We start from the raw sequence: 23,617 nt of genomic DNA, 5'->3' as shown, positions 1-23,617 counted from the left end.
GAGGCAGAGCTTGCAGTGAGCTGAGATCTCACCACTGCACTCCAGCCTGGGTGACAGAGCAAGTCTCCATCTCAAAAAAAAAAAAAAAAAAAAAAAAAAATTAGCCAAGCGTTGTGGCGCATTCCTGTAATCCCAGCTACCGGAGGCAGGAGAATTGCCTGAACCCGGGCGGCAGAGGTTGTAGTGAGCTGAGATCACGCCATTGCACTCCAGCCTGGTGACAGAGCAAGACTCTAAAAAATAAATAAATAAAATGATGACTAGGGGCCAGGCACAGTGGCTCACACGTGTAATCCCAGCACTTTGGGAGGCTGAGGCAGGCAGATCACCTGACGTCAGAAGTTCGAGACCAGCCTGGTCAACATGGCGAAACCCCATCTCTAAAACAATTTAAAAAATCAGCCAGGCATGGTGGTCCATGCCTGTAGTCCCAGCTACTCGGGAGGTTTAGGCAGGAAAATCACTTGACCCAGGAGGTGGAGGTTGCAATGAGGCAACATTGTGCCACTGCACTCCAACTGGGCGACAGACCAAGACTCCGTCTCAAAAAAACAAAAACAAAAAATGGTGACTGGTAATGGTGAAGACAAACTATGAATAGACTTGTAAATATGTGTGCAGATTTTAAGGAAGCAATTTTTAAAGGAAAAAAATTCTCTCGAGTGTAAAAACGTAAGAGGCTTGTCTCAAAAAGCAACTGATCTGAAAGAAAGATACTCACTTAAGAACGGGATAGACAAGCCAACATGGTGGCTTAGGTCTGTAATCCCAGCACTTCGGGAGGCCAAAGCAGGAGGACTGCTTGAGCCCAGGTGTTCAAGATCAGCCTGAGGAATACAGTGAGAACCTGTCTCTACAAAAAAAATTTTGAAAAATTAGCCGGGCATGGTGGTGCACATCCATAGTGTCAGCTAATCAGGAGGCTGAGGCTGCAGTGAGCCAAGATGGCACCACTGCACTCTAAGCCTGGACTATGGAAGACCCTGTCTCCCCTGGGCCCCCCAAAACAGGATAAGGCAAGTTTGTGGCACACTTACAACTGGTTGGTTATTCAGAGAAGCTAGAAATGTACTAGGCATAGCAAAATATTTGAAATTAATGTGGCAGACAGGAACAAGAGCTAGCTGTCTGCTCCAGCTCTGTGTGGGATGATCAAGGTAGAATACTGTGCAGGACCTGGTGGGTGTAGTCCAATGTTCCTAAAACTAAAATCTGATTTCCAAAGCATGACCCTAAGTGAGGACTTTGTGATGAAACAGATATGGTCCACAAATGAATGCTTTTTACCCACAGCTAATAAAATATGTGATCCCTTAGGGAAGGTTATTGCTATTTCCAGCCTCAATGGTTGTATTCTTATTATCAAATTTAAGCATATAACAAATACGAAAACTATTCGTGACAGACAGCAAGTTGTAGAATGCACCTTTAATGAAGCTGCTAATACTTGACTTTTAAGACTAGGATACTTTTTAAAACTATACTTAATACTAATGCTATTGTTTTATTTCATATATTGTATGTTTATATTTTAAGAAATAACATGCCACATTTAAATGCTGCTTTAGTCTCTTATATGTATGATTATTTATATATGAGATTTCCCTAAGAAGGCAAAGGTCTGAGATTGGTGAATCTTCAAGTAATTTGAAACACTAAATTTTTAACATTACGAGTATTTCAAATTACTTGAGGATTCACCAATCCCAGACCTTTCCCTTCTTATGAGTTCTTGCAGAGTTTGTCAGAAATTCCTTTTCTGTTTAAGAAAACTCCAAAGAATTTCAGGAGTGGTAGCATAACTCCAAAGAGGTGCACAGTCGAGGCAGCTGGAACAGGGGGGGACCAGTGAGTTGCCCAGTTTCACCAGAAAAGACATAAAGCCAACAAGAGATGCTATATCAGCTAACTTCTTGTCCACACCTTTTTCTCATTGTTTTTAATACTCATTGCTACTATATTTAGTTTTCTTTACATTTTACACAATTTTAAAGCTATGCTATGTTGGAAACCCTGAAACATGTGTAAAGGACTTCAGATTAGAGAACGTGAAATGCATAAAGATATGGCAGTTACATTTTACTTGCTTACTTGAAACAGCAGTTATCTTCACACTGAAAACTAAAGGAGAGCAGAGAAATCAACTAAATCCTGTTTTTGGCTTGAAGAGGATTATTATCCTGAATCTCTTTTACTGTGGTAAAATACACATAAAATTTTCCATTTTTAGGTGTACATTGTGGCATTAAGTACATTCATGTTGTTGTGCAACTACCATCATCCATCTCCAGAATTTTTTCATCTTCCCCAAATACAACTTCATTAAACACTAACTCTCCATTTCTCCCTCTCCCCCAGCTCCTGGCAACCATCAGCTTCCTGGCTGTATGAATTTAACGACTCTAGGGGCCTCATATGAGTGGAATCATACAGTGTATGTCCTTTTGTGTTTGGCTTACTTCACTTAGCATGGTATCTTCAAGGTTCATCCATGTTGTAGCATATGTCAGAATTTTCTTCCTTTTAAGGCTGAATCATATTCCAATGTAGGTATACGCTACATTTCATTTATCTACTTATCCATCAATGGACACTTGGGTTGCTCCTACCTTTTAGCTATTGTGAATCATGTTGCTATAAACATGGGTGTACAACATCTGTCAGACTGTCGCCTTTCACATCTTTTGGGTATGTATCCAGAAGTGGAATTGCTGGATTATATGGTATTTCTAGGTTTAACTGCAATCTTCCCATTGTCACATACTTCACCTAAACTGAAAAATGCAATGAATACACCAACCAAACACATATTGTGTTTTAAGCAAGGCAGTGGAAAAACCCCATCGGATCTGTCTTGCATCACTTCTCACTTAACCTGTTGGAACACCTTACATCTAAGAAATGCCTTGAAGACGCCAAAGACCTCCAGGTCCAGGCAAGCTTCTGAGCTCCTGCTGCAGACTGAGCCTCAGCCTTCTTGTTTAGAGGAAAGGGGACTCAACACAACTTTATCCGCAGGGGTGACTGCAAATGACACCCAACACTCAGTTCTACAACACCCCACAGGCCTGGCTGTAGATTTTGAGGTCAAGGTTGGGTAAGTATAAAACCCAATGAATTTTTATAAAACTAGCAACGGGGAAATCAGGAAGATCAGGGAAGGTGGTGAAACCTTCACCAAGGCCAATGTTTGCACAACACGTTACTTCTTGAAGCACTTTTTTCCACCTGCTAAAACACTAAACATTAGGAGTATTTCAAATTACTTGAGGATTCACCAATCTCATAACTTTCCCTTCCTAAAAGTTCTTCCAGAGTTTCTGTCAGAAATTCCTTATAAGAAAACTCCAAGGAATTTCAGGAGTGGTAGCATAATAACCGGGGAGAGCCCTCTCTGTCTGTAATTAATGAAAAACATAGTGTAGCTTACACAGCTTAGAGAAATTGTAGATCTATGAGGACATGTGAAGGTACTGGGCTATAATGTGGTCAATGTATCTGAAAAATAACAGTTCTGGGCCAACCAAGTGTGGTTCAAGGGATCACTACTAAGAATGATTCCTCTTTGGGTAAAGAGGGAAGAGACACTAAAAGGAACTGCAATCGCCAGCAAAGCAACACAGTAACCATCGATGTCTGACTACTGGCACAATGAAGGACAAGACAGAACCTCTCTGTACCAGGGCTACTCCCTTCCAGTTCTGTTTCTTTCCCATTGTGTCCCAGTGGAGGACCTGATAATACACCTGGCCCATATCTAAGACATGGAGTTGGCAGTGCTGATAGTAGGTAAGGTTCACAGTATGTTAAAAAGTCACACGAGGCTGGGTGCAGTGGCTCATGCCTGTAATCTCAGCACTTTGGGAGGCTGAGGTAGGAGAATCACTTGAGGACAGGAGTTCGAAACCAGTTTGGCCAACATGATGAAACCCCATCTCTACCAAAAATACAAAATTAGCTGGGCATGGTGGCGCACACCTGTAATCCCAGCTACTCGGCAGGCTGAGGCACAAGGATTGCTTGACCCCGGGAGGCAGAGGCTGCACTGAGCCAAGACTTGAGCCACTGCACTCCAGCCTGAGACTCTGTCTTTAAAATAAACAAACAAACAAAACTCACATATGGTTTTCCCCTCCCTGGCCCCTCTTCTCTCTGTGGTAGGTAGGTTCAAATTAGGGCCTGACCTTGGTCATCTCCATTCTCTTTGCTCAAGCATATCGGTCACTGCTTTGGGTTCCCACACCAGTCAGACACCCACAGGCTCCCTGATACAGACATGAGCCTAGGAAGAGGTAACATACCCAATTAGGCTCTGAGCCTAAAATACATTCCATGAAATTACCTGAGCCGTGCACAGTACTGTGATCTAACACATAATCAAAGTCATGCACTTTGTTTCTTGTTTGCTATTGTTACATGTGTACAGTGTCCTTAGGAGTCTAGAGGGAAGAGGGATGATTGGCAGAGGGCATGTGAGAAATCCTGGGTTCTCCAATAACCACCTTTCACCCCTAGCAGTACTGTCTAGAGTAAGATGGAGGTTGAAGATGTGTGCTCTGTTAAATTTCCTAATCATGGCTGGGTGTAGTGGCTCATGTCTGTAATCCCATCGCTTTGGGAGGCTGAGGTGGGACAATCAATTAAGCTCAGGAGGTCAAGACCAGCCTTGGCAACATAGTGAACTCCTGTTTCTACTAAAAATTTGCAGGTAGGTGGCCTGAGCCTACAGTCGACTCGGGACTACTCGAGAGGTTGAGGCGGGAGGACTGCTTGAGCCTGGGAGATCAAGGCTGCAGTGAGCTATGATCACACCACTGCACTCCAGTGTGGGCCACAACAACAAAAAAATTTCCTAGTCTTTCATGCACATGTGATGCTGGCTTGGTGTTTACAGTTTCATATTCCTGAAATCCATTTGTGCCAGATATCACTGCAGACTAGTCTTTATTTGATAGAAATAAAATAACTTACATTTTATTTTCATGTAAAGGTGACAGCAGCAGCAATAACATAGGTATTCAGTAAATATTCTTTTGAATTAGGCCAGATCCTAAATATCCTGAAAGAAATACGACATGTCACTATCTACTCCTTCAAGACAAACATACACTTTTTTCTTTCCTCACTTCAGTAAGCCGGTTTACAATGATGGACTTTTATTTATGTAATAATTTCAATACTGTTCAACATATTGGGCTTTTTTTTTTCTCTCTGTGAGTAGAATCTGATTTTGAAATCTAGCAGTGTACCAACAAATGCCAAGCTGTTCTAATTAGGTTACCTTTCACATTTATAAAAATGGTACAAAGTTCTCTGACTACTATTCCAGAAATACTAACTCATACTTACCTATTTGCAGCCTCCTAAAGGTTCCAAAGATCTTAATATATGTTCACTTAGCACAACACTGCTGCCCCAACAACTACCCCATGTTACAAAACAAGGCAAAGAGAAGCAGGACAACTCTCCCTATGCCCCGGGAGAAGTACGACAGAGGTACAGGGTAAGGGGGTTTCTGGGTCCCGGCCACCTGTTTCACATTCCTCGTTTGCCTTCTTTCTTCCTGGGCACGGTGAGGCTCTTCTGATGGAAGGCAAGATGGCTGCCATCCTTCAGTTATCACAGTACTGTACCTTTAGAATGGACAGCATCAGCACTGTGATAACTGAGCCAGGGCAGCCTGTCAGTCACTGTGTCGGTCAACGGCATCCTTTCTTGTGGCTGCATTACTCTCTCTGAAGGCTCCCCATGAAGTGAAGGACTAAAAGATCCCCTTCTGGTTGGAGACGTGAGGAGGCAGAAGAAAAAGAAGGATCAGGGCCCAGCAAGTGGTGAGGCTGAAATATTAAAAGGCCCAGTTGAATTATATTAGAATGAAAGATGAACACATGACTTATACATATTAATGAGGATGAAAACTGCATGATTAGGTTTTCACTCTGATAATACATCAAATATGCAGTAAACCTCCAGCATATTTCACACCCTATTTCTTCCATGCATGGATTCACTGACTGTGCCTCCCTGACCTCAATCATTGATTATATATATACTGAGGAACTACTATGTTCTAAGGCCTCTTCTAGATGTTCAGGAAATAAAGATAAATAAGACATGATTCCTGTCTTAAAGTGCTCATAACCAAACATGACAATAATACGTCACATCTGCCAAACATTCAAAAAGGGGCTAGCAATGAATTATTCATTAATTCATCAAAAAAGGATTCTGGAAATAGATTAAATATTACCCCATTTTATAGATAGAAAAAAAATTACAACTTAGAGAGGTTAGGTGATTTACCAGAGATCATATATTGCTAAGTTTTGGTGAACCCATGCCCAGATCCACGCTAAATGAGTGAACCCAGTGCTTTGTTTTCTCTACCCTACCCTAGCTGTCCAACTCCATCAACTGGCTATTCAGTTTACACAATTTCCACAAACAAAAGGATTTCTAAAAACATTTACTTTTTGCTTAGTTTTCTCAGTAACTGAGATCATGAAGCAGAAATTTGTGGGGTTTTATAATTAAGAAGAAAAATGCACATTAGCAAAAAATGACTTTCAATCCTCTTGCTCTGAGTGCTAAGAATGCACTCAAATTAGTAACATTGATATTTTTCACTATAGTATACGTCAATTCTATACCTATGGTGATACAACCTTCAGAATACCTTTTTAAAAAGTAATAACATATACACATTACTTGCTTTTAAATTATTTGTACCTTTGAGATGTACTCTGAAGTCATTTTAGGGATGCTTCTTACTTTTAATAAAAAGTTCAAAGGATTCTGAAATTGGAATTCAGGCATCAGAATATCAACTTATTAAAACCATGATTCACTTGGGTTTTTTCCATGTCATAAGGTTTCAAGTTATTTCAGTATGAGTGGAACTTGACAGATATTTGAAAAATAATTATGTTTTCATTAGGCATTTGCTCAATTTCAAAGACTCATTATATGCATATTAGATATTCGCACTGTACTTCAAATAAGTCAGATAGATGAATCAATTCTTTATAAAGATCAGTGGAAGTCAGAAAATAAGAGTACACTGAATCTAACTCAACTATTAACTTTATGTACTATGAAAATCACCTTATCTTCAGAAAAGTAATATCCAATGAAACAATCCACCTACACACAAATTAAAGCAATACTGTCTAAAATGCAAAAATATCTAAAAATTAAGGAGGTCAACATCTAGGTCTTAGCCAACTGTAATACAGAGTTGAAACACGAGAGGGCAACGAAGATTTAAAAAAAAAAAAAAAAAAAAATCACAGTTGGATCCCATAACCTAAGGTTCTTGGAAATAGTTGCACATTTTTACCCAAATTATAAACATCTGCTGCGTGAACAAAGATACTGTGATGACTTTAGAGTAAAATTTTAGATAGCTATTCCACTAAAAAGGTTAAGAAGATTACCAACTAATATTTCTTGACCACAAATTCTGTCAGCTTTGGAAAAATGAATACTTACCCTGAAATACTGAAGGTTGGGTAAGTTATGGAGACAAATAAATAATCCTGACATATTCAGTAGTTATTAGACTGTTCTTCACCAAAATAAGTGTGATTAATCACACCAAAATTAGTGTGATTCAATGTCTAAATATGAAATATAAATATGAAGCGAATGTACTGCAAAGTTGAAATCCACTCTATTAGCCGTCACCAAAACCCATGCAACAACTAAACATTTTTGGTACAATAAGTAAAAGATACTTCCTTTTTCTCCTTACTTTTTTGTCATTTGATTCCTTTCTACCTAAATGAGAAAAAAAAAGAAGCCAAGCATCCATAATAACAAGCAGCAAATTGTCATTATTCTGTGAATAGTTACTTAAATTAATATTCTCTCAGATTCTAAAGCAGTTTCAAGGGAGAAAAATATGGGTTTTCAAAATGGTATTTTTAAAATAAATGCTTCAAAAATGTGTCTTGCTTTTTCTTGAAAATTATGTTTATAAATGTGTGTTTCTGAAAATTTAAATTCATCAGAAGTATTTCTTTTTCAACATGTTTCTTCTAAGAACTGAACTGTCTAAACTTATAAACAAGTGACTACAGGTACTCCGGCTACAGTAAGAAAAAATAACTGCATACTGAGAGAGGAAGACAGAAAACAGTGAAGTAAAATGCTTTCTTCCAGGACCCAAACTGATTTTAAACTAGTTCTTCTATGTTAAAAATGATACAACTAGGAACAATTTCTTCATCACACATATACCAAATATTATCACAAAATCAGGTACTTATAAAAAACTGGCATACCAAAGAACTTTTAAAATAATATGGACTACAAGGCCAGGCATGGTGGCTCACACCTGTAATCTCAGCCCCTTAGGAGGCTGAGGCGGGAGGATTGCTTGAGTCTAGGAGTTCAAGACCAACCTGGGCAACATAGTGGAAGCCTGTCTCTACAAAAAATAGTATTAGCAGGGTATGGTGGCACAGGCCTGTAGTCCCAGCTATTTCGGAGGCTGAGGTCGGAGGATTGCTTGAACATGAAAGGCTGAGGCTGCCACGATTGCACCACAGCACTCCAGCCTAGGTGACAAAGATCTTTTCTTAAGCAATCAATCAACGTGGAATACAAAATATAAGCACAAAAAACACACTACATCCCTCTTATTTATAAACTAAAATGAAAATTCTGTTTTAAACCTTTAAGTATCTGATTATATATTAAATAATTGAAGGTAACATAAGTTGTTGGCCACGCAAAATATTTGAAAATACTTTTAAACTATAGTTTAGTATATTTAAATCCACTGGTCTTTTAACAAGTGCGATTTGTTTTCCAATTTGAAAATCATCATCTAATTCAGTGATACGATATAAAATGGCCAAATTTGACCACACTGAAATGTTATAAATATGTCAGCAAAAGTTGCTCAAATGTCAATTACTGCTTTGTCACAAGTACACAGAATGTATACTTGCATTTTATTGCAAAATTTTGCTATACTGGGTTTTTAAAAACTAATTTGTGCCAAAGATTCATGGAGGTGGCAGGTTAATTTTCTTCTCTTTGATGGAAAAAGAAATAGGCAGAAAGGCAAGAAAAAGTCAAGGACCACTGCCCTATGCAAAGTTAGCCCCAATTCTCAGAGAAGAGCATTAACTGAGAGTGATTAGAGGAGTGTCATCATTTTACTGACTTTGAGCACTGGCCCCTAATTAATCTCGTGCTACATGACTTTAGCAGGTCCATGTGGACGAAAAAGAAAAAACCCTATGGACACAGCAACACAGAGAAGAATGAGCTTTCTTCCTCATGTTAACCAAGAGTTTAGTCCAAAAAGGCTCCAAGAGACTAAAAATTTATAAATACATGACTGGCCCCTCTTATTATATTAAATGGGCCTCTCCCCTTCAAACATGTACCCAGCACAAATATTTTTAGTCCAACTGTATACTCCACAGTTAATTTACTTTCCGATTTTGCTCTACATCACATTTCACCACTCTCACCCCTCAGATTTTAGATTTTATGGTTTGCTCACAAGTCAGTTTTATATGCTAGATAACTTCAAAATGATCCACCCCTGGCTAAACATCTCTAAAAATCCTGATGGTCTCCAATTAATCTATGATTTCCTTATTACTGCAGCACCACCATTTGAAAATGCTGGGTCTCGGATTTTCAAATTCCCTTAATGGACAGCCAAAGGGGCCAATACCAAAGACTTGCAATGACCTCCAACTGTACAGCCTTGGGCTGCTCCAGGAACACAATTACCCTCCACGTCCCTGCAGGTTCCATCTTTCTCGAAGCTTCTATTCCCACATCTACAAAATGAACGCATTTCTACCAGTAACACATGCCACAGTGGCACTGCACTCATTAACTGTTGTGTTGTATACTGCAATTTAATGTGGTGCTGTTTATATCTTATTTCCTCAAGTGAAGAGGACTCTTTCTAAAGTCAGAAACTGTTTTACTCACATCCCTTCACAACACTTAGTGGTCATTTCCACAAAATGCTAGCTCAACAAATACTGATTAATTGATGAACTTCTCCATTTCTCAGGGAGCCTCTAAACAGTTATCAACAAGAGTATGTTTAATTCCAGTCTGTCTACAAGGTCTTAGGTGAGGTGTTTGGCAGTTTGTCATCTATAAAATAAAGGGATAGCACTGAATAGCCCCTAAGTTCCTTCCAGTGCGATTTCTGAATCTCATTAGACAAAATCCAAAGACAGCACTACCTCTATTCATGTTAGCACTGTACTTTTTTTGGAGGAAAGGAGTCAGCAACCTTGTGGGCCCAGTCACCAGTGGAACCGTGATTTGGTGGGGATGGGGGCAGAAAGTAGATGAAGCAAAGAAAAAATAAATGGGAGTGAGTGACAGATGAGTAGAATCACTAAAATGCCACCAGGTGTCACAATTGTTACTTTGCCACACACTGTACCTTTTGCTATGCCCAGTCTTTTTACAAAAGCAGCAATAGCCAGGTATGTGGGTATCCAAATTTTCCCATCACACCCCTACTAGCCGTTCTAGAACCCGGGACTTTTACACTGATCTATTGTAATAGTAATAATGTAATACTTGGGGTCCCCAATCATCACATGGAACACAGCAGTGGAAAGTAGAAACACAAACATGAAATCACAGTATTTCATACAGTCACCACTTTTGAAATTAATCCATGGGGCTAGGCACAGTGGCTCATGCCTGTAATCCCAGCACTTTGGGAGGCCAAGGCGGGCGAATCGCCAGAGCTCAGGGGTTCAAGACCAGTCTGGCCAAAGTGGGGAAACCCCATCTCTACTAAAAATACAAAAAATCTGCCAGGCATGGTGGCGCACACCTGTAGTCCCAGCTACTCTGGAGGCTGAGACAGGAGAATCGCTTGAACCTAGGAGGTGGAGGTTGCAGTGAGCTGGTATCGTGTCACCGCACAGACTGAAAGAGGGAGAGAGACTCTACCTCAAAAAAAAAAAAAAGAAAAGAAAAGAAAAAAAAGAAATTAATCCACAGACGAAAAGGAGTGATGCAGGCCTGAGCTGTCCAATGAAGTATAATAAAAGCTACACATGTAATTTTTAATTCTCTAGTAGCCACATTAATAAACAGGTGGAATTAATAGCATATTCATTTAACCCAATATATCTAAAACATTATCATCTAAACATGGAATCAACATAAAATTAATGAGCTATTCTACTGTCTTTTTCTGCACTGTCTTTGAAATCTGAAGAGTACTTTCCACTTACATATCCCAATTCTAAACCTTCATCAAAATACTTAATTTTTCTTTGAATTTCAAAACACTTAGTTTCAAAAGTAGATGCGTAAGCTCAAGTATGTTTCCAAACATAAATAGGCTTTCCAATAACTAAATCAAGTTATCAATTTTTAAAATTAAGTAAAATTTAAAATTGAGCTCTTCCTCACCCTAGCCATATTTCAGGTGGTTAATAGCCACGTGGCTAGTGGCTACCATATTAGGGCAGGTATCCTGTCTCTGTCACCTGGATTCTTTTAAAAACCTGAACCAGAGTAAAAGATGTTACCCCATCAACCAGCAAGTCATCTTACAGCACCCACCAAGTGCTCAAATTATACCAAGTATTTTCTGCTCCACTTCCAATCCTTAAGTTGTCAACACTTCAGTGATTATCATTTATTAGGCAGCCCTTCCAAAAGACTGAGTAACTATTTTAGCTCAGAGAGGAAGGCATATCTCAATTCAGGGACTGAATGGAGACACTGTGATTCAAAGATAAGGAGTTAATTTCCAAGGTAAAGCTGGAAATCCTGACATCCTTACTTCTTTGTCCAAGGTATCAGTCATCCACAAAAGTTACAATTATTGTCTATACAATTATTGTTTATGAGCCTCTCAACTTACATACTCACAACAGCTGTCACTGCATCCTTTAGGTTCTCTGTCTTCCTGAAGTGCCCTCCTCGCTTCCTGAAACAACATTCTCTATCTAGAGCAGATTCTGCAGAGGAGCCCCTCTTTCATATTCTGAAAAGTGCTTGTTATTGTTCACACATCAAAACTTAGGAATAATAAATGAATCTTGAGCTATCCTATTTATCATTCAGTGGTCTAGGTACCCAACTCTAGAGGAAAGTTTTTCTGAAATACATGGAAAGTATCCCTCAACCCTCCCCTCAAGGAACCAATTATGAACACTACACAGTCTTCTATTCCTTCTCACTCCCCATGTCAAAGTTCACTGTGTTCGTTCTGCAGCTGATTTAAAAGTTGATCTTTTCAAGGAGCTGGATTCCTAAGGTAGTTCTATTTTGAGCCTTCTTCCTGTTCTGAAGCTAAAGTTGGAAGGGCTTAGGTGGTGATGTCATGGAAGGGAGACTGTTGGTTTTTACAGGAGGGTCTTCTCTGGCAACTCTGCGGATGCTCAAACGGGGAAAACTGAGCGCGTTACTTTTGATCTTTTCCCCCCTCCTTCCCTTTAGAATATCAGCGATTCCTTACCAGCAAGAAAACAAGTTCAAATAAGCCTGCAAACAGATTCACATATTTTACATGCTAAACATCTAATAAACGAAAAGACTAAGAAAAAGAAAAATGCCTCACTGTAAAGAAAAGAGGGTGACAACCTCTTTCTCCACCCGTCTCCCCAAATACCTGTAATAGGACAAGGGGAAAGAGGAGGGGAGGGTCAACTGGTAAGAAGAATAAAGGGATTATAAAGCTAGGAGGCTTTCAGAGGGAGACGCTGTTGGAATATTGAGGACAGAAGGAGACCCTTGGGTCCCTGCTCTTCCTCTGTGTTCTCCTCCCTTTTGGAATGGTTAGACTTGGGCTGGGTGTGTCTTCTGCTTGGGAGGCGTTTTTTTGGCGCTGGAAAAGCAAAAGGGGCCAGGGTGGGGCCTGGGGAAAGCAAGCCAGAGACAGGCTGCTTAGGCCTGGCTCTGGGTTAAGCTTAGGGGGAAACTAAAGGGGGCTATGGGATGAGAGCAGATTCTATTAGAAGACCCAGAGGGGAATAAAAAACAACGCACTGGCCGAAGGGGGTCACTTCTCTCTCTCCCTCAACCTAGGCCCAGGAGCTATTTGCTGGTTGGTGGGGGACACGTCCAGAGGGAAGAGAAAATCCCAAAACATCTGCCGACCACAACTTGCCGGGGGAAAGGGAGGCTGGGGACAGACATGCCAAATGAAATCAGCAGGTGAAAGCAACAATTTTTGGCCAATGCTGGGATTGGGGAGGGGAATAACTAAGAACCCTGGAGAGCAGAGAATTCCCTGGTTTCTTAGCTCACCTCTCCTCCAAAGCGGGGATAAGCACAGGTGTGGTCTTTCTCCAGGAAGGTGGCAGCTGGAGTGCGGATAGCAGAGTGAGGGAAAGAATTCCTCGCACAGGAAGGCAGGGAGAAGCCCTGGGGTCAGCTGCGGCCAGGAGCCGGCGTCTCCGCCAAGTCCCCTCCCCCTTCCTGAAAACCGACCTGGACCAGCACAAATTACAGCAAGGCACCCCTCTCCCCAATAATGTTTCTAATAAAAGAAACAGACTCTCATGCCTATATAAAAAACCGCGAGCTCTAGCTGACGGAAATAAACAGGTGAGCCCGGAGAGAAGCGGGAAAAGACTGGGAATGGGAGAATGAAGGGGTAGAAGGCGTTCCCGAACGTGCAGAGAAACCGAGGCTTCCCCGCCCTCCCTCCACCCTCCTCCCCTCCGGCCAGGGAGAATCTGCGTGGCAGGGTGCAAGCTAAAAATACCACTGACGGACCCCTCTTCCCGCCCCGTGCCCGTTCTCCCTCCTACCCCAGACTCCAGCGTCCCGGCCTCGTGGTAGCGCCCGGTCCCCGGGGCCGCGCGGGGCTCGCCCTCTCTCCGGACCGCCGCCGCCGCGGGGACTCCGGTCTTCCTCTCTCCTCCCTCCCTCCTCCTCCTCCTCCACCGCCGCCGCCTCCTCTTAGACTCCTCCCGCCGGATCCTTCATGTAAACAACATCCAAGCTCTATTTACAGTCGCCGCCGGACGGCGAAGGACCCACGCCAGCACCCTGGACGCGGGCGGGGGCGGGGGAAAAGCGAGTGCGCAACATTTACACACACACCCCGCCCCTCCGCGCCGCTCCCCTCCGGGGGGCCGAGCCGGGCGCCCGGGGCTCCCCGCGTCGCCACTGACACCCCAACGAGGGCCGCGCAAAACCGCGGAAATGCCCATGGGCGAGGCCGCCTCGCTACCCCTCGGGAAGAACACGCGCGCGCTAACAACAAACCCAGCCCGGCAACACCCTCGGAGTCGGTCCGGGAGTGCTGAGGCCCGGGCCGCGCCGCCGCCCCCGCGCCCCGCCGCCTACCCCGAGGTGACGAACTGCGTGCGGTCCCCGGAGGAGGCTGAAGGCAGGCGCTAGACGCCCGGCAGTGGCGCGTCCTCGGCCCCCGGCGCCGCCTGGCCCGCCCCCAGACCCCAGTGCGGATGCCGAGCGGGCCGAGCCCCAAGGTTGCGTGTGCGTGTGCGCCGCGGCCAGCCTCGCCGGAGCCGCTCTGTGCGCCCCACTGCTTCCCGCGCCCCCAGGCCGGCTCCGACGCGCCGTGAGACGGGGCCGGGAGCTCAGCGGCCAGCGCTCCACGGCGGCGCACGGGCGCGCACTCGGACGTCCACACTCCGCACCCCGAGCCCCGCGCGGCCGCACGCCCCACGCCGCCCGCCGCCCGCCGCCCGCCGCCCGCCGCCCGCCTCACGCCTCCCGCCTCCCGCGGGCGCTTGGCCCAGCGCGCCCCGCCGCCGCCCCCGCGCCCGGCCGCCGCCCCCACACCCACCTGCGCCCCCGGGGGTCCCGGGCCCCCCTTCCTTTGTTCTTCCCGCTATTTGCATGAGGATTATCTAATGACGCAGCAAGGCTCGCCACAACGTGACCGTCGCCATTTTTCTGTTTTTATTCTATCTCTGCCATGTGATAGATGGCGGGGGGGTTGGAAAAGGGAGAGAGACTGGATTAAAAAAAAAAAAAAAAAAACTTCCGGGTCTCATGACCGGGAAGGGAGAAAAACAAAAGGGAGACGAGACACAACTCTAGGGGAAGGATGTGTGTGCGTGCGTGTGTGTGTGAGAGTGTGTGTACGTGCGCGCACCCTCCCTCCTCTGCTGCCCGAAGGGAGGCTCCGGCAGGGGACAGGCAGCATCCATCCTCCCACCCTGGAGACCAGTGACCCCGGTGGGTCCAGCTCGCACCCTCTGGCTGTGGCGGTCGCCTGTCCCGGCCCCGCACGCGCCGCAGAAGCTGGGGGAGCTGTCAGTCTGCTCCCCTCCTCTGGCTGCCTTCACTCGCCCATCCGCCCCAGAGCTCGCTCTCCCTCTCGGGCGGCTGTACCGTTGTGGGCTACGTTCAGAGAAGTCTCACAATTGCCATGAGCAGGGACATAATAGAGTTTAAAGGCCGCCGTATTTCCTAAGTTTTAAAACAGTTTGCTTCGATGCTGTCGTTTATGACAACCGCGTGGCAACACCAGGCACAATCTAATGTAGGTTCCAATTCTTCCCCTCTTTCTCTACCCCCGTTTTCCCCCTTTTCCCAGTGTGGGACACACCCAGGTGTGGTCTTCAATGAGGACTGGTTTTGTGGGGATGGACCATTCAGTACGGATTGATTTATTTAAGTACCGCTTATTTAAATAAGTGGTTGTTCAGAGTCAGAGAGGAATGTTTCAGAAGACAGTTGCATAGAGCAAGGTGGATTCGTGTTACACTGATCTTATTCACATTCAGAGGGCGTGATACACATTTCATTCTTTCCGAAGTTCACGGTTGCTGAAAAAAAAATATTTGGGAACTCTGCCACGTTTTCCGGTGAGATATAGAATTTTGTACTCGTGTTTACTACTGGGTTCCCTTCTGTAACTTTCACTTTTGTTTCTCGTGAATTTCCCTTCTGGTTTTGGGTTTTTTGTTTTTTGTTTTTGTTGTGTGTATGTGTGGTTTTTTTTTTTTTTTTTTTTTTTTTTGCCTCGATTTCATAATTCGGAGCAGAAATGGACTTTATAGTTGAGCAGGGTTCCTGGCTTTTACAGGCAGAGAAACAGAGGCTCTGAGTAGTGCTAGGAGTTGCTCTAGGGCACACATTTAATTAGAGCCCAGCCTGGATTGTGCCTTGCTCACCTGTCGTTTCTCTTAGGGGTTGGCAATAGAGGATAGGGTGGGGATGGAACTCACAGAACATCGCTATGTGATTGTTGTGAATTATTTTTATTAGACTCACAGAGTTGACCACTCCCCACTTTGTGCACCCACTGTGTGGTTTTTACATTTATTTCCTGGTGCCTTTCACAGATCAGCGTACAGCACAGTTGCTGTGTCTCCCTCTGAAGCTAAGCTCCAGAGGGCCATGCCATATTCATTTTATATCTCCCATATTTAGCACCATGACTAGCAATGAATGAACAAATGAAGGCCTGAAGAGGATCTTTTCCATAATTCCATCCTAGGAAATTCCTTGCATGTTTCTGGTGAAGGTAGAACACTGGAGATATTTTTTGATTCTTACACCTTTACAGACCATTTTTGGCAGGCTTCTTTAGTCACAAAGCCAGGCAAAATATGTTTTGCTTTTCTCAATTTTTAAAATCAACTGCTTCCCCCGCCCCCCGCCCCTCGTTTTACCATATTTGATTCCTCTTCTTTAAATTCTTTCTAATTCATATGAATAAATTAGTTATGCCAACCCTTGCACTTTGTGAGTTGCTTTTGCTTTTAGACTCCAAAAGTTTGGTAAAGTTTAAGCTGTGATTTAACCGTGCAGACTGGAGGCAAATCATCATGGGCAGACAAGACTCTGATTCTTCCTGGTATCAGTGAACTGGGAGGTTGGCGGTTGAGCAGGCAAAAGAGGGCTGTTGAAAAGATGTTAGCATCAGGCAAAAAGTACACATTTACCAAACAACAAAACAAAACACAGAATAACTGCCATATACAATTACATTTACAGCTCAGAGGAGGATCTGGATTGTCACAGATAAGTTATGATACATCTAGACTATTAAGGTTGCATTGCATATCTGAACATGATCTGCATGTATTCCTCTGGATGGGGTAAATGAAGTTGGTATGAATGATTGTAACATGTACAACTCATATGTTCCTGGTGGATAATAGTGTGATAATAATTTAAGTGTATCATCAGTTTGCAGTCAAGGTGAAGATGAAGTCTAATTATATACGTAAAGTCATTTGTTCTTTTAAATACAAAACTGAACAGAAAAAAAGAACATGGCTCAAAATATAGTTTTAAGAAATACCTCCATACCTCTTGTCTTACACACATGTGCACTCACACATTTTTAAAATATCAAACTTTAGTCTTCTGAGGTACCATGTAGTGACTGATTAAAGAAAGTTCTTATAAACACCTCACCAATCTTCCTGTCTCCAATATATACTTGAAAATGACAATTCCTGGAGTCATGTTGAGAGCATAGACTTTGGAGTCTGGTACTAATCTCAGCTCTGCCAATTTGTTAACTGTGTCAGTCTGGGCAAGTTACTTATCAGTTGCGATTCTTAGTTTCTTTACCCATAACATGAGCATTATAACAGCTAGCTCAGAGAAGAGTTTTTAGAATTGAGGTATAATTAGAATGTATTAAGACATATGTAAAGCACCTAGCATGATACTTGGAACATAATCTTCAATAAAGGGTCATTATAATAATTTTTAAATTACATTTTATTTACCCCATGCACTTCCCAGAATTATTCTTTCCCTTTTGGCTGCCTGACCTTGGAATTCAATAAACCTACTATTAATGAAAGTTCTGTGACTGTGAAGATAAATCAGAATAGTTCCTGCCCTCAAAGAATCCACACGTCAGCTTTGAAAGAGACACAGATACAAGAAACTAGACTGATAATGGTAACTGAAGGAGAAGACCACTTTGTACCAGTTTATGATGATCTACTTGGTATGTGTTTAATTAAGATTGGTTTTTTTTTTTAAGATTTACTAATATCCACACAATGATAAAGCTTGTGGAAGCAGGAAAATTCAAGAAAAAAACTCACATTTTCACATAAATGAAGAATATTATCTTTAAAACTCCATCTAGTCAGTATAATTCCTCAGCTTTAAAAAACAATTTTCTGGTCCATTATAAGAAGCAGGCTTCTTTTGCATTCATGTGAAAAATATGCCAGGTTGTACCTTTGAAGTAATGTTGGAGAAATGTAGTTAATAGGAAGCACTTCTGGTTGTTAATTACTTAGACCACTTTAATCAAGAACTATTTTCTGAGAAACTTATTCCCAGCCCTGGGTCAGGTGCTAAAGAAACAAAGATGATGAAGATATAGACTTTGCCCTTGTGGAACTCATAATCTAAGAATCAAATGTTTATTGATAACCTACAGGGGATGCAATATGGAAAGAGATATTGAGCTTAGTCTATTGAGAGATTGATATATACACATATCTTTCTAGCTTCCTCAAGAAGTATGTGATTGACACTGGATTTGGGCAAGACACTATATTATATGTATAAAAATATATTCTATGCTCCACCAGAGCTTTTTGTTGTTGTTGTTCCTTAAAACAAAGAGTAGGCTGGGTGTGGTGGCTCACGCCTATAATCCCAGCACTTTGGGAGGCTGAGACAGGTAGATCACAAGGTCAGGAGATTGAGACACCGTCTCTACTAAAAAAAAAAAAAAAAAAAAATTAGCTGGGCATGGTGGCATGCACCTGTAGTTTCAGCTACTCGGGAGGCTGAGGCAGGAGAGGCAGGAGAATCACTTGAACCCGGAAGGTGGAGATTGCAGTGAGCCGAGATCACGCCACTGCAGTCCAGCCTGGTGACAGAGCAAGACTCTGTCTCAAACAAAACAAAAACAAAAATGAAGAGTAGCTCTTGAAAGAATAGTTCGGTCTCCAGAGCCCAAGTGAACCTGGGAGCCGTGCTAGCTTTAGGCAGAACTGTGAAGTGGGTTAAGTTATTTTCAATTTCCCTCAAATCTGAACTATTGAAATAGCTTTCTGGTCTCTCAGTTCCTGTCCTTCTGAACTCTGTTTTGTTTCCCACAGGCTATTACAATGATTCTAAAACACAAACCGTGTTATACTGTTCCCCTGCTTATAAAAACTTTCCTGGCTCCCCATTATCTGCCAAGCATGGCACACAAGACCCTTTGTGATCTTGCTCTGCCAAGCCTTCCAGCCTCATCCTCCATCACACCCACAGGAAGAGTTGCCAGATTTAGTAAATAAAAATGTGAGATCCATAGTTAAATATAAATTTCAGATAAACAATACATTTTTGTCATAAACATGTCCCAAATATTGCATGACACATACTTATACTAAAACATTTCCATTGTTTATCTGAAATCCAAATTTCAGTAGGCATCCTATATTTTATCTGGCAACGCTACTCATGCCAGGCTGATTGATTAACTTTCCAATTCCTACTAGTCTCTTCTTGCCTTTGCAGTGCCTGATAACCTCTACACCATGTCCCTTATCCACATGATATTCTTTGCTACTTCTTCAAAGCCAGGCATGGAGTTCTGGAACTCTGCGGGTGTGAGCTTGGAATCCAATGTGCCTGAGGACGGGCCTCGCCACCTGTGTGCTTTGTTTACTATCTGGGCTTCTGCCCCAGTTCCTGTTCACCCTTTCCATTCTCCCTCCTGGAACTGGAGTTCTGCCCTGAACCCCAGTTTACTTGGCTGGAGTCCACATATAGTTTTTCACCCTTGCCAGCGCTCTCTCTGGGACTGTGGGTAAGAGCCTTTCTCCCAGCTGCTGGGCAGGCTTCTGATCTAAACAGGATGGATCATTGAAACCTGCCACAGATGCTGCTACTTTTTTGTCTTGCTTGCTACAAAGGATGGACAAGAAACTCAAATGAAATCAAGTTTGTGAAGTAGTTTGTAAAGTGTAACATCTCCATTATGGTGGTTTAACTTACAGAGAAAGTTCGAGCTCTTACTGGTATTGCACGTGAAAGCCCCACTGTAAAGTGCCCCAGATTCCTCTTGTTTCTGCTCATGCCTAGTGATATATGATGCTGAAAATGATGTGGAAAATGTCCAAATGTTCTTGAATTTTGATTAGTACATTCTGCCGCACTGGTTATTGCATTATGGATGGAGACGGGAGAATTGCTTGAACCCGGGAGACAGTGGTTGCAGTGAGCCGACATCACACCACTGCACTTCAGCCTGGGCGGCTGAGTGAGACTCTGTCTCAAAAAAAAAAAAAAAAAAATTGTAATTTTATGAACCAGGACATACCTTTTCACAACTGAAACCAAAGTCTCACGAACTGTCTTATCCTAAGTATGTGTAATGCACTCTATTTTCTATTTTATTTCATTTTTTTAAAAATTGGTCAACCCATCAGATTAATTTTGTAACTCACTAATGGATTGTTACCTGCATTTTCCCAGACACTGATATGTACTATCTAATGAGATTCCCTATATTAACCAACTGATTGGGACAATTGTTAAATGCAATTGTTAAATGTTTACCTCATTTGGTGCTAGGGCCATAGGAATCACCCTGCCCACTAAAGGAGTGAGGCTACCTCACTGAGGTAAGTCACAGTTGTTCCCACTGCTAAGATCAGAAAGTGCAGTACTGCAGCCAGACTTTCAAAGCTACCTGAGATTAATATATATAATTCCTGGCTGGGCCATTTTTAAAAAGGGATAGCTGCAAAATTACCACAACTACATTTATCTTAGAGGGATATTGTTTGGAGGCAACTCTTTCTTAGACTGTTTAAATCATTCCTGGTTAGGTTAAAGAGACTTTTAGGTTTCTGAGGTTTCACGTCAATTTCAGAGATAAGAAAATATAAAATAAAAGCTTACTCACTGCTATGATTTTGTTTTACTCTCCGTTCCCTAAATGGTGAGCCGATTAGTCTAATATTCAGATTTCACTCTAATCGGCTGCTTTGAGAGTCTGGGAAACACTAGATTCCAAAGAAAATAAGGAAACGTATATACATATATGTATATATAAGTATGGTCCAAATGGAATGGAAAGACTACACAACATGTAAGGAATTCTTCCTTTGATACAGGTACTCAATCCAGTCCTCTTCTGCCCATCTCCTTCTCCTAACATGTCTTCCCTAACTTACAGCTGCCTCATTCCTTTTTTTCCTTCTGATAGAGTTTTGTTGGTTTTGTTGATCATGGAAAGATCAGTTTCAGCTCAGTGGTGCACAAAAGCTGGATTGGAGAGAATTTAAGAGAGAATAATAGGAGAAGAGGAATTAGAAACAGCTAGTATAGACAACTGGCTACAAGGATTACAGAGAAATAAGATGGTAACCAATAAGGGAAGTGCAGTCAAGAGGAGATTTTTGTTTTTGAAATGGTTGACACAACAGCATGGTTGTATACTGATCCAGTAGAGGAAAAATTGATGGTAGGGTAGACAGGGAGGATTTGCTGGTCTAGTGTTCTTGATTCTGCGAGAGGGGTGAGATCTGATGCACAAGTGGAGGCTTTTGCATGGCTGCACCAAGAATGCTTCCTTATTGACAGGGAGAAAGGCAGGGCCTAGAGCCTTACCCCTGCATCGATAAGTGGGCATGGTAAGAGTGAATGGAAGTTCTCTTCTGATTCTTCAGTTTTGTCAGTGAGGAAAGAAGCACAGTCAGCAGCTGAGAGTGAGGATGGGGGAGAAGAGAAGAACAGAGATGAAAATGTCCATGAATAGAGTAGGAGAGTGAAAGGATCAGAGAAATACAGGACATTTGCTGGGAAATAGCAAGAGCCTACTTAAGTTCCTAGTGACACGTTTAAAGTAAGACCAAACAGCATGGTGTGTGGGTGGGTGGGTGTGTTTGTCTATCTGTCTGTCTGTTTTCCATCTATGACCAGCTCATGGGTACAGAAACAGTATGGGTGGAAAGTTGGATTTAACTGGAGTTGCAATTTCGCCCACCAGCATGACAGAATTAAGGTGGTCAGGGAGTTCAGGGAGTGGTTATACAGATCGACTCTGACATTTAAGCTGGTTAAAGATGGAACAGAGGGCTTCATATGGCTATGGCTATGGCAGTTAAGACAGAAATGGTGCCTCAGATGTGCCTCCCTCTGGTCTTTGCATGACTGGCTCCCTCTTGTGGTTCAGTCATTCTGTGATCTCACCCTTTTAACTGCAGAGGACTTAAGTTGTTTTCTTATTACTTTCTTTTATTTATCCACCCCGCATATCTGTGCTATGCTTTATATTATTAGAATATAAGCTCCATAAGAGCAAGCATCTTGTCAGTAATGTTCATTGTTTTACAGCCACAGCACTTATTTGACTTATTTGGCAGAGTGAAGACAACAAGTATTTAACGGAAGAATGAAGAATGATTAGAACATGATTATAAGGCCTTCGCCATCCTGCGCATGGTCTTCTACATGTGCTCCTGTTCGTCAGTTTTCTCTTTCTAACCTCCACCAAGAGAGAAGATGCTCCCCCAGGGTTAGGGCTACTTGCTAATCAATCCACTCCAGGTCTCCCACAAGGCCTTCCAAAGCTCTGGGTAGGCCAGAGCTCAAGGAGAAATTTACCCCAGAGTTACTGAGGCACCAGATGTTTCAGAGGCCAGCCAAAGAGGAAGGAGGTGCCATAAAGACATAATTGCTTTCCGTTTTGTTTTGAATTTGTTTTTTTTTTTTTTAAGACAGGGTCTCACTTTGTCTCCCAGGCTGGAGTGCAGTGGTACAATCTCTGCTCACTTCAACCTCCACCTCCTGGGCTCAGGTGATCCTCTTGCCTTAGCCTCCCAAGTAGCTGGCACTACAGGTATGCATTACCACGCCTGGCTAATTTTTGTATTTTTTTGTAGTAATGGGGTTTTGTCATGTTGACCAAGCTAGTCTTGAACTCATGGGCTCAAGCAATCCACCTGCCTCTGCCTCCTAAAGTGCTGGGATTACAGGACTGAGCCACCGCATCCAGTGTAGAATACTTTCATCACCACAAAAAGTTCTCACCTGCCTGTTTGCAGCCCGTCTCTGCTCCCACCAGCAGCCCTAGGAAACCACTGATCTTTCTGTCTCTACAGTTTTGCCTTTTCTAAAATTTTCATATAAACAGATTCACACAATATATAGTCCTTTGTGTCTGAGTCCTTCAATTTCTTATCATGTTTTTATTGTGAATAATATTTTACACTATAGATACACAACATTTTGTTTATTGAGTCATCAGTTGATGGACATTGTTTCCAGGTTGAGGGCTAATTATGAATATACTGCCATGAATATTTGTATACACATTTTTCTGTGGACATAGACTTTTTATTTCTGCTGGGTAGATACTTCAGAGTTGAATTGCTAAGTTAAATAAGTTTAAGTGGCTGCACCATTTTACATTCCCACCAGCAATATATGAGTTTCTCCATATCCTGGCCAACACTTAGTCAATCTTTTTGTTTTAGCCATTCTAGTAGGTGTGTAGTGGTATCTCACTTTGCTTTTAATTTGCATTTTTCAGATAACTTACGATGTTCAGCATCTTTTCATGTGCTTATTTACTATTTATATATCTTCTTTGGAGAGAAGATATGTAATAGCTAAGTAATCATTTTCTTAAATATTTTGTGCATTTTCTTTTTTTTTTTTTTTTTTTTGAGACAGGATCTCACTTTGTCACCCA

The 23,617-nt window shown here is 42.4% G+C and overlaps 1 protein-coding gene across 1 annotated transcript in view; it reads right to left on the bottom strand.

Annotated features, from left to right (window-relative positions):
- JAK1 (Janus kinase 1) overlaps nt 1-14,920 on the bottom strand; it is a 237,098-nt gene extending 222,178 nt beyond the window's left edge. The window contains exon 1 of the mRNA XM_038000953.2: nt 14,777-14,920. The gene's annotated coding sequence lies outside the window, so the exon portion shown is untranslated. The remainder of the gene's footprint in view (nt 1-14,776) is intronic.
- Nucleotides 14,921-23,617: the final 8,697 nt, after the last annotated feature.

Source organism: Chlorocebus sabaeus, chromosome 20, assembly GCF_047675955.1.
Source record: "Chlorocebus sabaeus isolate Y175 chromosome 20, mChlSab1.0.hap1, whole genome shotgun sequence".
NCBI lineage: Eukaryota > Metazoa > Chordata > Mammalia > Primates > Cercopithecidae > Chlorocebus > Chlorocebus sabaeus.
This window is presented reverse-complemented; position numbering and strand designations above follow the sequence as displayed.